This window comes from Gallus gallus, chromosome 3 (genome assembly GCF_016699485.2).
Source record: "Gallus gallus isolate bGalGal1 chromosome 3, bGalGal1.mat.broiler.GRCg7b, whole genome shotgun sequence".
NCBI lineage: Eukaryota > Metazoa > Chordata > Aves > Galliformes > Phasianidae > Gallus > Gallus gallus.
The window spans coordinates 34,340,893-34,353,573 of NC_052534.1; the positions used below are offsets into that span (position 1 = coordinate 34,340,893).

Consider the following 12,681-nt stretch of genomic DNA (forward strand, 5'->3'; position numbering starts at 1 on the left):
ACCTCCTTTCAAATTTTGGGTAGAAGATACTAAGAGCAGCTACCTTGTTCCTTGCAGTTTCTCTTCTGTCTTCTTTACCCAAAGGTTTGCCCAAAATCTGATCTTTTAAATACTACATCAGAAGATACGTTTCCATGGGATGTGGAGAGTTCACTGATGCTGAAAAGGGGGAGGATCCAGCTATTTCTTCAGTTTTTGTCCTTCTCTCTTTACTGCTGGCTACACAACCTCCTACCTCATGCTGGCTATGCCATTCCTTGAGAGTAGGTATGAGTCACTGAAGTAGTAGAAAAACAATCCATCAAAAAGTGAATAGGCTTCTGCCATGTTGGCATGATGCCAACATGATGAAGCCATGATGAAGGCAGCAAGGGTAAATTGTTGTTTTAGAGGTAGTAAGCTCCATTTTTTGCTAAGTCTGTAAGTAAAACTTGGAAGGAAGGGAAATGTAGGTTCAAAATCTGCTTGCAATGGCAGCATCTGAAATCATTTTCATTCCACTGGATGGCATCATCATCAACTGTCCTGGCAAATACCACTTGCTGCTTACACACAGCTATGATCCCGTGGATCGTTAGATGCTCCTGTCCAGTTTCTGGAAAGTTGCATTTGGGGAAATGTGGCTGAACGTGCATTTTTCAGCAATATTCCTCAATGGCAAGAAACTACTGACAGTGCTTAGCCCCTGGGACTATGCCCAAGGAGTTGCAGCAGGAAAAAACTCTCACTTTTATATGCAAGTGGAAGGTTGCTGTTCCCCATCCCACCCAGGAGCAGAAATGGCCCTAGAGATCCATATATTTTAACCTTCAGACTTTATTACCATTGATTCTATCTAGAAATGGAGCCAGGATCTCTGAGAACACTGTGGCAGGAACAAAACACAATAAATAACCCATCTGCCTAGCAACACAGGTTGCCATGAGTACCTCTCCCCATGCTCCATGCTCATCAGTGGCTTGCCACTGAACACTGAGACAAGTTCAAGGGCCTTATACTGGTGAAGGAAACTGTCTTCCTTCACTGCAGACCTTGCAAGACACCTGCATTTCTCTGGAGCCTAGAAGGTGCCAGCCAGCAGTGTGAGGAGACATGACTTTCAAAGCAGCAAGATTTTGTCAGTGGAACTGTGGGAGACAAAAGTGGGGGCATTGGCAACCCCAAATGAAGACAAACACTGATTTTCATTTCTTTGTTTCTTTTGACAGACTCCTTCACATTTCAATGCCCTGGCAAAACATCCACAGATAAAATACTATTAAATCAATAAATTAACGTTCTTAGGAAGAAAGAAATAAAAGAATATATGAATCTATGGGAATACCTTCCTACCCGTAGCTCAGGAAGTCTGTGAGCCATTCATAGGAGGCTGAAAAAGATTATTCAAGTTAGCCATTTGCCTTGTTCACTACTAAGAAAAATACTCAAAGATAAGGTCCTTTGATCTGACCTAGGAGGCTTGGTTTTATGTTCTTACAGGAGAGACACATTCTTTGATTTTAATGTATTATTTAAGGGAGGCCCTCTAATAATGCGGTTTTCTAGAAGCTGTGTAAAACAGAAATATATGAGAAAAAGAGAAAACCACAGCTTTCTGGCTGACATTTGGACAATTGTAATCGAATGAGCATGGAGTTATGATTGCATTATCAATCCTTTGAATACAATCTCTTGAAAAAGTTCTTATTTCATTGTTTGTTATATGATAGCATTCACTTTAAGGATGTAAAGGCCATGGCTTGTGTAAATAGGCCCGATGTATATCTTGCAAAGCCATCAGCCACAACACAGCTTTCAGAGAAAGAACTTAGGTTACACACCTAAATGAGCATACATGGCACTTGATTGAAATGAGACATGATTGTAATACTCAGCAAAATCTTCCAATTGTATACGTAGTAGAACTACTGTTTTTTAGATCTTTTATTAAGATTATTTAGGCGGGGAGATATTGCTGTACTCACTAGGTTAGTAGTGATCAAAACCAAAATGAATGTAAGAAACCCCATCAATTTAAGCACTTAAAATTTTTCTGTTTTCTTCAGAATGCAAGTTTTCATTAAAAAAAAAATCTAGCCCATCTGTTTATGAAGATAATATATTGAGAACTGGTGTAGCATTATTCTCCTAAATCCACAGTAGGAGAGTAAGGGAGAAAATCGTAACACGTGGCAGTAACTTAATGTGTTTAGGATTTCACTTCACAAATCTGCTCATGCCAACTTCAGAATTTCGGTGGGAATAAGGCTGAGGTCTGTGGGATTGTTTTTAATTTGATTCACAATTTATTCATCTCCACCAACACAAATGGCACAGGATTAAGGCTAATTTCATAGAATAAGCATCATTTCAATCGTTTCATTTCAATGCTCATTCATCTCAGCAATTGTCTTTTCTTTTTTTTTTAATTCAGAGGGTTAATTGCATGGTTAGCTCAATTGTTCCATAAATAAGAAAATGTCCACATGTTCTTATTACTTAAAAATAGGCCTTAACTTTGCAGAGATTAACTTCATTTCGATATTTAAATGATGTTAACTCCAACCTAACTAGAAGTACCTTTTGCACAGAATATGTTTTGTAAACTTTTCTGTATAGACTTACAATTGTTAGATAAAAGTCAGTTCAAAATAAAAATACACTTTGTTCCTGTTTTACAGGAGGGAAAAAAATAGAGCAGAACTAAGACTATTCTAATGAATAATATCTCTACCTTTAGAATAAGAATGAAATTGAACTTCTATTTGATTCCCTTGTGAGTAACAGGGGTTTGATGCACTGTGGCCAAAAGATATATAACTATATTAATGAAAATCTAATCTGTGCTCAGAGACTTTGCATGCTGGCCATGAATGTAAAATAGTCATACCACAATAGACTGCAATACTGTCAAAAGCTGAAGTTCAGCCAATTTTACCAGGAAGAGTTGACATTTTGCTGTATTCTTCATCCTAGGGAACAGGAAAACTGTTCTTCCACTTTTTATTCTTGTCATTGTAACTATTTAGATATATCATTAATCTAGACATAAAAAGCCTTTGTCTACTGATCTGCTTAGACACAGTAGCTCAAGCTGAGAGAAATAACAAGTGCTTAGGGTTGGCCAGTAACTTTCAGTGGCACTGTGCTAGGGCAAACAGAGGCATCACCTGCTTTGGACTGTGCACTCTGCTATGCTCCAGGGCATGGCCATCATAGGGCCTGACTAGGAAACTGATTCAGCTAAAAAAATACCCTTTTCTGTTGTTGTGGTAGCCTGGCCACAGAAGCAGAAGGGGCGGTGTAAGAGCAACTGACTGGGGCTGAGGTATTTCGTACCTGCCACCAAGCACCGTCCTGGGCCTTTGGACCCAATCGTTCATCAGTTGGTGGAAAGAGCTTTTGATCCATCGCTGGCTTTCTTCTAACTCAGGTGCCTAACATCCTGAACTTGCGTCAGTCATGCTCCATTCATAGAGACCCACAGAGGAAGCAAATGCAGGGCTTGAAAGGTGAGGCACCATCATTTATTAGACTAGGAAAAAAAAAAAAAAAAAAAAGGCTACTTTTGGACATATGAACCTGTTTGAGCTCTGAAACATAGCGTGGCAATTGCTTTCAAACAAGTTAATTACGTTATTATGTTAAAGCATTTGGACCATTGAAGTGAAATGGCTAGTTGGTACCTGCAAGGTAGAGGTGCATGATTGCAAAGGAAGACACAATAAGGACATTAGCCTTTTGGGACAGTGTGACAAACAGTTATTACCCTGAGGTGAGAGCCCTGAGGTGCAAGATAAGCTGCAACAGATTAAACTGATTCTGTGAGATAGAGCAGATAGGTGCAAATAATGGAGACTTAACAGTAAGAGGCATTTAAATATCCTGATAAAGTCATTTAAATTGTCTTAGGATTGGACATTCAGTGCTGCATCACTTCAGCAGTTACGGGGCAGTGCAGTGAACCATATCAGGGAAATTAGAAACAACCTGAAAAATAACCCAGGAAAAATAAATAGACGACAAAATACTAATGGGTTATTTCTCCATGAGATGAGTTCTCATTTGCTGAATAGCCACATAAATACTTGCACAGAACGCAGGGCGAAACAACTGCGTAGGCCACTGTTGCTGAACAGGCATAGTGACCATCAGTGTGTATGATTACTCCAAAATGTAAATATTTGCTACATTAGGATAGCTGTGATCAATCACCTGCTCACTTAAGGAAGTTATGACTAAGATAATGCAGGACAGTGAAAATGAGCTACTAATATATGCACAAGTTTTAACTTTAAGTTCAGCTGCTAACTGAAATTTACAAAGTGGAAAATTTAATAATCCATCTGAAACTGAGGATCAATAAACCATCAGGAATAGGTTAAATGTATATAAAGCTAAAAGTGGTATCATTTACAGTGTGAGATAGTTTTTTTTTTTTTCTTAGAATTGCTCATTGAAGTATATAAACAGAACATATATTTTCTCTGTTTTATACATATTCCTGAGACACAGCAGTTATTGGTGTTACTGTGTACATCATCACCACCTTGGGACGTATAGTTACTGCCAGTGTAGGTTAGTTCAGCCAAGCACAGAACCTGAGAAGGAGTGTAGTTCTTTAAATCACACATCTGGAATCCTGAGGACCAAACTTGCTGCAGTGACTTGAAGCAATGCTTGGTAACCTTACTTCCCACATCCAGCTGCCATCTCGCCCTCTGTATTAGAAGAATCAGGTAGGAATGGCTGTGGATGCCCTGGGTACACCTCCTTCTGCCTTCTTTCACTTCACCCTGGATGTTCTGCAAAGCACAGCATGGTTGATGATGGAGATTGATAAACAAAGCTGTGACCCAGGAGTGATCACACATCCCATTTCATCACTTCTCAAGAACTGCAGCTGCTGGGACAATAAGCTCTTCTACTTCTGTAGCTAAACTAGACAGAATTTGTCCGTTAAATTATTAAGTGCTGTCTCTGTTACTAGACCTCAGCTGTGACCCTAGGTAAGTCTTTTAACCCCCATTTTTCTAACACTAACACATGTGAGTGACTTTCCATCTGTAATTATTTACAGGACTAAGATCAAACCTTAAAAAAATTACATTTCTCACCTTAAAATATATATGTATCACTATTGCATGTGGGCTGGATAAGTAGTGTTAGCACCGTATATTGTATATACATCTGTTAGCATTTGTTAGCATTTGTACCTCTCTCTCCACCCTCTTTGCAAGTAGTATGTCTCTTTAGACATAGTATGGAACATCCAAGACATGTTGAAGGTCCATGACTGAAAACAGAAATAAAATGAATTATTCAGGGTAATAATTATTTATTATTATTATTAATTACAAGTGAAGCTGAGGTTAATTTGTAGCCACAGAAACAAGAAAATGTAGAGCACATAGCACAAAGGGAGGCGTATGTGAGGAATGTGGGATCTAGGGCAGATGACGCACCCAAGTGCTGAGCCTTTTGAAGAGGTTATCATTTTGTGTCCTCTGTGCTTCCATATACATTCAAAGATGACCCTGAAAGCAAGCACATCCTTGGTGCCTGCCCTTTGATGGCATCACCACTTCTCCACTTCCCCATAGTGAAACAGTTGCATGCTAGAAGTCCCTATTGCACAAATATGTAGACAAGGCCATGATTGCCAGGTCGCAAGATGCTAATGAGCCATCTTGATGATTTTTAACTCTGCCACCAGCAAGTTCAACAAGGTGAAAGAACAAGGCGATGCAATAACATGTCCTCCCTCTTGACTGATAGTCACATATATACAGCCTGGGTCTCACAGGCAAACCTGCATGGCTATGGAGTTTATATATTAAACTTCCCAAAATGGCTACCAGAAACCTTCCAGGATGCTCTAAGACTGATCTGGTAGCCATGGAGATCCACATAATTCTTCTGATCTAAAATTTTAGAAGTCTGAGAATCTCTTGTTCTCCTAAACAACTCTAGCAGCCAAAATTTTCAGCATGTTTTCAGTAATCTGGTTTCCAGAGTGACTGAAGGCCTCTTCAGCAAATAGTACAGCCCCAGACAGGTCAACAGGAGGTTTTCTGGCTTTGTGGCATTACTTTGCTTCAACAGCAGAAGGAAGAAATTGGTTTTTAGAGCTCTGTTTTTATCCCTTTTCCAACTTACATTCATTGTCATAAAATATGAATGCATAAAGTTATCAGCCTAGAGCTATTGTCTTCCCCATAGACTTGAGAAATGAGAAACACAAAAAAGAATCTCTGATTTCAGACTTACAGGCGGTAAATCCTCATCTCATTTTTCTCAGCAGGGATGATCTTCAATAATATCAAAGTTGCAATGGGGAAAAAAAAAAACAAACACACACACAAAAAAAAACCCAAAAAACCAACCTTCTCTGTAAACTCACAGATCACTCAAAGCCCCATACCTGGCATTGCGATCTGCATAAGACGTAACTGGTTATGAAAGAGCCAGTGCCACCAACAGCAATTCTATGGTTCTTGATTTCGGGAAGAACTGTTCTGTTTTTGTGACAGTTATCTCCATATCCTTTTCTCCATCCTCCCAGCAACATCCTTCAATAATCTGGTGGATTGCAGCAGAGAAGAGGTAATCTTATGTTAAGCATGAGTTTTCAGAGACAGTCCTTGCTTGTAAGGCTCCTTTTTGTCAACTTGGTGATCACAAGTAACTGCATGAAATTAATCACTTCTATTGTCACTTGAAAATCAAGAATAAATGTGCTAATATCTGGAAGCCAGAGACAGAGAATGTATGTTACCTGTTGAGAAAGACAGATGACATGCACTGGGAAGAGAAAAGATCTGTGAGTGAACTGTTAGAAGAAGAATTAGAATGAAACCCACACAAGAGGATTTCAAAATAGAACAAAAATGAAGAACAGAACTGAGAAAGCAGTCAAATGCTTGAACAGAGAAGCAGCAGAAACCAAAAGGATGAAAGAAAAATTGAATATAGATAATTAGATAGAAATGTATTTGTTAGCATCATATAAAAAGGAGCTTTATGCTTTGGAAAAAAAAAGAAAGAAAAAAAAGCAAACGAAGAAACAAACAAACAAACAAACAAAAACACCTGAAGAATGATAGAAAATATCAGCAGACCTAAATGGTTAATGGAAAAATCCTGATCTTGGGGCAGATACTCATACTCAGTCCTAGCCACGAGGCATATATGTAAGCTTAGCTTTACCTCACACAAGTAACACCAGTGAATTCAGCAGCAAGCTCCACCAGCGTAAATCACACTTCTCCCTCTCTCCACCCCCAGTTCCAGCAGATGCAGCCACAGTAAAGACTTAGAAAAGGGAGAAAAAAAATCGAAAAGAAGACAGAAATCAAATGCAATTTCCAATTCAGATAAAACATCAGACTGAAAAAACTGAAAGAAAATACTTTTCCTTTATAATTATGGATGTGGAACTGGATGATCTTTAAGGTCCCTTCCAACCAGAGGCATCCTATGGTTCTATGGTTCTATGATGCTGTGATTCTATGATTTGCAGTGTTATACAGTTTTCATCTCTGTGTATCCAAATCGTCTTCTGTGGATGTTACCTGCTTACAGCCCCCCCCCCCAAAAAAAAAAAGTGGAAAGAGAATTAGGACCCACTTTCACTTTACCCCCTGGCTGTCAGTTTGGGAGTTATGTGGAGTATTGTTCTCCAAAGCAGCCCATGTTAACTTGGAAGAAGACAGATCTACAACTCCTTTCATTCAAGTAGGCTGCCACACTCTGTGATACACTACATGTGTGTGTGTCAGGTTCAAGCCAAGCATTTCAGCAGAGTGGAATTCTGTAGAATTTTTATAAACTTGAAGTATATGAAAGTATTTGAAATACAAATGGGGGAGGGAATATAGAGAAAGTTATAAGCAGTAAACAAGAAGAGTGAAAAAAAAATAGGGAGTGGAGGGAGAATGGAAAGGAAAGTGAAAGAACAAAAGAATAATGAAAGTAAATGCTAACAGAAACATCTCCGTATAATAAGGGCTGTTCAAATAAACAATAGACCAAATTTCCTAAAGCTGGTTTCTGATTTATTCCTGGTTGCTAAAGCATGGCATTAAGCACAAGCACTGGTATTGTCTAGCCCAGGAATTTGGACAGGGATCACCAGGGCTGGTTACTATGGAGTTAAAAAAACCTGTTGGCTTTTGTGATGAGTCCAGCTTCTCCCTACCGTGAGAGAAATAGAGGATTAGGGGAAACAGTTGATTTTAAGCATTCAGCTAAAGACTCACCATCTGAACACCGGGCATTCGTATCATTTAAAGCTGATCAGTTATAACATTAATTATTTCCTTGTGTAATTGCTTCTTTTTCAAGACTTTCAAGTGGGTTTTCCATGCATTGCTTTTAACCGCCTTTTTTTGTGTCAGTATATTAGAATTTCACAATGCTGTCCATAGCTACACTAGCTGAACCTTTTCTATGTGAAATACAACGGCAATTTAAAAAAATCTAGATTATTTGTGGACGTCCAGATTATTTTTTTTCTGCTTTGAAGGTGCAAGAGCTGCGTATGTGCTTTTTTCCTTTCTATTTTTCCTTTTAGTTTTAAGTTTTGAGTTTGTAAATGTTAGGATAGACAAGCACGTTGTTGTCACTTAGCAACCAGCCCTTATTTTATTGCAGAAACAGTGTCCTGTCTATGCTAATAGGATTGCTAAGGCAATTCCTTGCCACAACCAGCACGCTGTGCTCACCTTGCTTGGTATTTAGTTGGTTTTGTGTTAATTTTGGCTGTTGCTGAGTGGATGGGGGGGGGGGGGCAGCAGGACCAAGCACAGATGCCGTGTCTTGCAGAGCAATTGCCAGGCAGTTCTGTTCTCTTTCGTACAAAAAACAACTCATACAATCCAGAATCTCATTTAGGCCCTGACCCTCTGATGAACTCAGCAGAGTCCCAGGGGTCCCAGGACATAGGAAAAGCTGCGTGATAGAAAGTCTTGAATTGTCAACACTGGTAATTCAGGGTGCTGCACAAAGGATGTTGGTCTGATGCTATTAAAAAAGCTGCTTTACTTTACTGATTGACATCAGAAAATTTTAACTGGAGAGTTCAGGTGCTTGTTAACTATTGGATTAGCTACTTCACTGAGAACAAACAAACAAACAAATGAAAAAAACAAGGCCACTAAGAACGCCTTCTTCCTTCCCTTCACAGCTCTGCTCCTTTAAAGCAGCTGCTGAGGGGCCCCCTGGCCCTGGGCTATAACACCTGCGGCAGGGCTGCCCTCCAGGTGTGGAGTGTCACTCAGTGCTGCCGTGGGCAATGGCTGAGGAGCAGCAAGGTCAGGGCAGTGCCTTCCTTCTTCGTGGGTGGGGGTGTGGGGGAGTGCTCCTCGGTCTGATGGGGCTCGCAGGGGTTGAGTGCCTTTCTAGGGATATCCTGGGGCTGTTTGCTAGCAGGCACTGTTATTGTTTGGGCAGAACAGTTTCTGTTGCTGCCAGTCTGTTATATGGGTTAATGCCGTTTTTCCTTACCTTGGAAATAAAGGAAAGCAGGACGGGTTTGCTCTAGCAGAGTAAGTTAGAGAGCAGCCTGTGAAAAGCTGTCCTGATCCAAACTGGCTTTTCTTTCCAGGTAGCATTTTTCAATGAGGTAAACTGAGGTAATCTTTTTAAAAAACAAATTCTAATATCTTACTTCCTTATACTTCTTGCCTTAAAGATGAAATAGAGGTGCTTGTATGCTGCTTGCTAATACTTAATGTGATGTTTGTTTTGCTTTCTGAATCGATACATTTGCAATGGGAGATGAGAGGGTGGAAAGGAGAAGGTGGCTTTCATCTTTCACCAGTTATGCTTGAGTGTTCCTATTCTTTTGAGCTGGCTGGTTATGGGCTATAGCAGCCAGGCAGCCAGGCTTCAGGATGCTGCTTCCAAATTCACGAGTGGAGTGATGTGAGGCCAAGACACTGGGGGCAGGCAGTTCTGTGCTTTCTCAGTTGATTTCTGGTGTTTTTTTACTTCAGCAGACCTCAGGACTTATAGGAATCAGCCTTGTAGGAATGCCAGATGAGTGCTTGGAGAGGAGAAACCTCCTTAGCATCTATTTACTTTTTTTTTCTATTGTTTTTTCTTCTTTCTTCCTCCTTCCCTCCCCCCCCCCCCCCCCCCCCTCTCCCAGTCAGGCAAGTTTCCTATGTAGGAAACACCTCTGGGGAAAAGTCTGGGGGAACTGCCTCTGTCTGCCCATATGTCTCCTGAGGCTGTACAACTTAAAATCAAAGAAATCAACAGCTTCAGGAAGAAGAAAACAGAGCTTCCTGTTGCTGGGACATTGAAAGCCTGCTAACGTGGGTTAATGAGTATTCAAAAACAGGTTGCTTACTGTTCTTTGCCTGTTGCAGATTTAATGTATGTGGCTGGACTGTAGTAGTATCCTTTGTCAGCACAGTTTTCTTTTAAGCTTTAGGGTTTTCATGTAGGTTTGTTTAGCAGCATCTGTTTTTACATATACATATACATATACGTGTGTATGTATACATATGTATGAATTGGTGTGTTGGAAATAGAATAGATAGCCTAACATCTCACAGGGCTCAGGTGCCACAAAAGGTGTTTGTCTGGTCCCCCTCTTGGGGAAAAGCATATTAAAAGAGGAAAAAAATCACTAGATGTGAAGAGCGTAGTGGCTCTACTGTAGAGCAATGCATAACGTAAGGGATAGAGAGAGGAAAGGAAGGAGAACCCAATACGAAAGTCACTGGAACGTTCGGTGTGGGTTGCTTCTCCTGTTTGAAAAATAGGTTGAACAGGAAAGTGGCATTAGGCAACATGTGGACTGTTGGCTGCCAGCTGAATTCTCCCACTTAGGGTTGTTGCTCCTGAGATCCTGTAGTTTTAGTTGCGTACATTGACCATTCATTTCTTCAGGTATGTGAGCAGGAAGGTACAGTAGAGCTGACCTCAACTACCTCCTGTTTCACTGTCTGACCTCTGTTCAGATTGGCTTAGTTGATCTAATTTTCCCAAATTCATAGCTCCACTGCAGTAAATGTCTGTATGTGACAGGTTACAAGCAGACCTTCAAAAACCTGCAGATGTCTTTTTCTGAGTTGAGTATCTTACGAATTAGTTCATATGTAACACTTGGTATTGTGTGTGGTCAGTAAGCTTTGGAATGACTACAAATAGAGCCAAAATGACTTCTGTTCTTAATGTTGGAAGATGCAGCCTTTTTTGCAAGGCTTGGAAGCTGTGTGTTTATTTAAATGCTCTAACTTGAGAAACTATTTATCAGACTTTTGATGTTTTGTTGGTCTATTTTTCTATTTTTAACCAAGAGAAGCTACTCCCTGAAGATGGGGAAGGGGGAATTCTTGTCTCTGCAGAGTATGTGGGTCCTTGCACGCTGAAGGGTGACAGGCATGGGTTGGGGTTAACCTACGCCATGAAATTCAGCTTCTTTAGTCAATGTGAAGTGTTCCTGCTGACACCGAGGAGCACTTCCTCATTATTTATTACAAACACAGCCTTATTCCTTGTTTTGCATCGCTACTACTTCTCTTCCATTTTTAATCTGTTTTTTTTTTCCTCTTTCTTGATTCATGATGTAGAGGGTGAGTGTAGACAGCCAATATGTGGGAAGACTGAGGGGTAACTGGTGGTCCCAGCACAATTTTGCACCCCCTCATTCTGCTCGGTGGGACTGCTGGAGTGTTACACAAACAGACCCTCATTTAAGCCTAGCACAGGTGAAACAAAATCATAGTAGGAACTTAAAAAGTAATTGTGAATTGAACCTTGACTGAGAAACTACCTGGAGGCCCAAAGGCTATTGTGGCAGAAGGGGAGCATTATGCAGAAGTGTAATAGGAGAGATGCTACCAAGGAGGAAATGGCTAACCAAGCCAATGCTGGAAACTTCAATTTGAGTCCCTTGAATGCTGCTAGCCCCAGTTGTAATTGGGCACTAAACATCCTTAGGTATGAAATAAGGATCTAGTTCCTGTGCAATTAAAAGGTCTTATTATGGTAGCTGGCCTTTTTGTTTCCAAGATGACTTGGACATCACTGGGTATTAATATATCATGAAGAGATAAGAGATGATAGTACAAGGTGAAACCAGTCTAGTTCAGCATCCTGATTCTGACACTGGTAGTGAATGTCAAAGAAAAAGGAGAACAGGGCAAGTATATAGTGGTATTTCTCAAAGCAGGCTCCTGTCTTCCTGGTAGTGTCTATAGATATGTATCTATATAAATAGAGCCTAGGATTTTATGGCTGAGAAATCATCAGAACTGATTCTTTATCATGCAACCCTGCTAGTGTCAAATTAGTGCTTTAAAAAGTCTGAATTTATGGCTGGCTGTAATAATGATTAATGAGGATTTCATGAGAGGAGATTAAAAGGTAGAAAGAAAGACTTGCTCCACATGCTCCCTGCTATCATAAAAGGCAGCAGAGTATTTTGAGAATGATATTCTCCTTTAAAGTAATGATGTGTTGAATGCAGAACTCTGAAGGCAGTGTTAATTGAGGGTAGATGGGTTGAGGACATACAGAAGAAACCAGGAGCGTATTGTGATGGTCAGAAGTAGGGTAAAGCATGAGAAGAATAACCAGAGAAGGACAAGGCAAGGCTGTAAGTGACATAGCAAGGCAATGAAAAATGTGTGGGTCTTTGTGCAGTACTGAAGATGCAAAGAGAGGTACAAATGGCTTTCTCACTGA

General features: G+C 40.2%; 1 long non-coding RNA gene across 1 annotated transcript; it reads right to left on the reverse strand.

The window, feature by feature from the left end:
- Nucleotides 1-368: 368 nt before the first annotated feature.
- Nucleotides 369-10,095, reverse strand: LOC121110492. The gene is made up of 4 exons (XR_005858990.1): nucleotides 6,404-10,095; nucleotides 5,196-5,275; nucleotides 4,673-4,784; nucleotides 369-3,514 (listed from the first exon to the last, which is right to left on the reverse strand). It is a non-coding gene; the product is annotated as an uncharacterized LOC121110492 (long non-coding RNA).
- Between the last annotated feature and the right edge of the window lie 2,586 nt (nucleotides 10,096-12,681).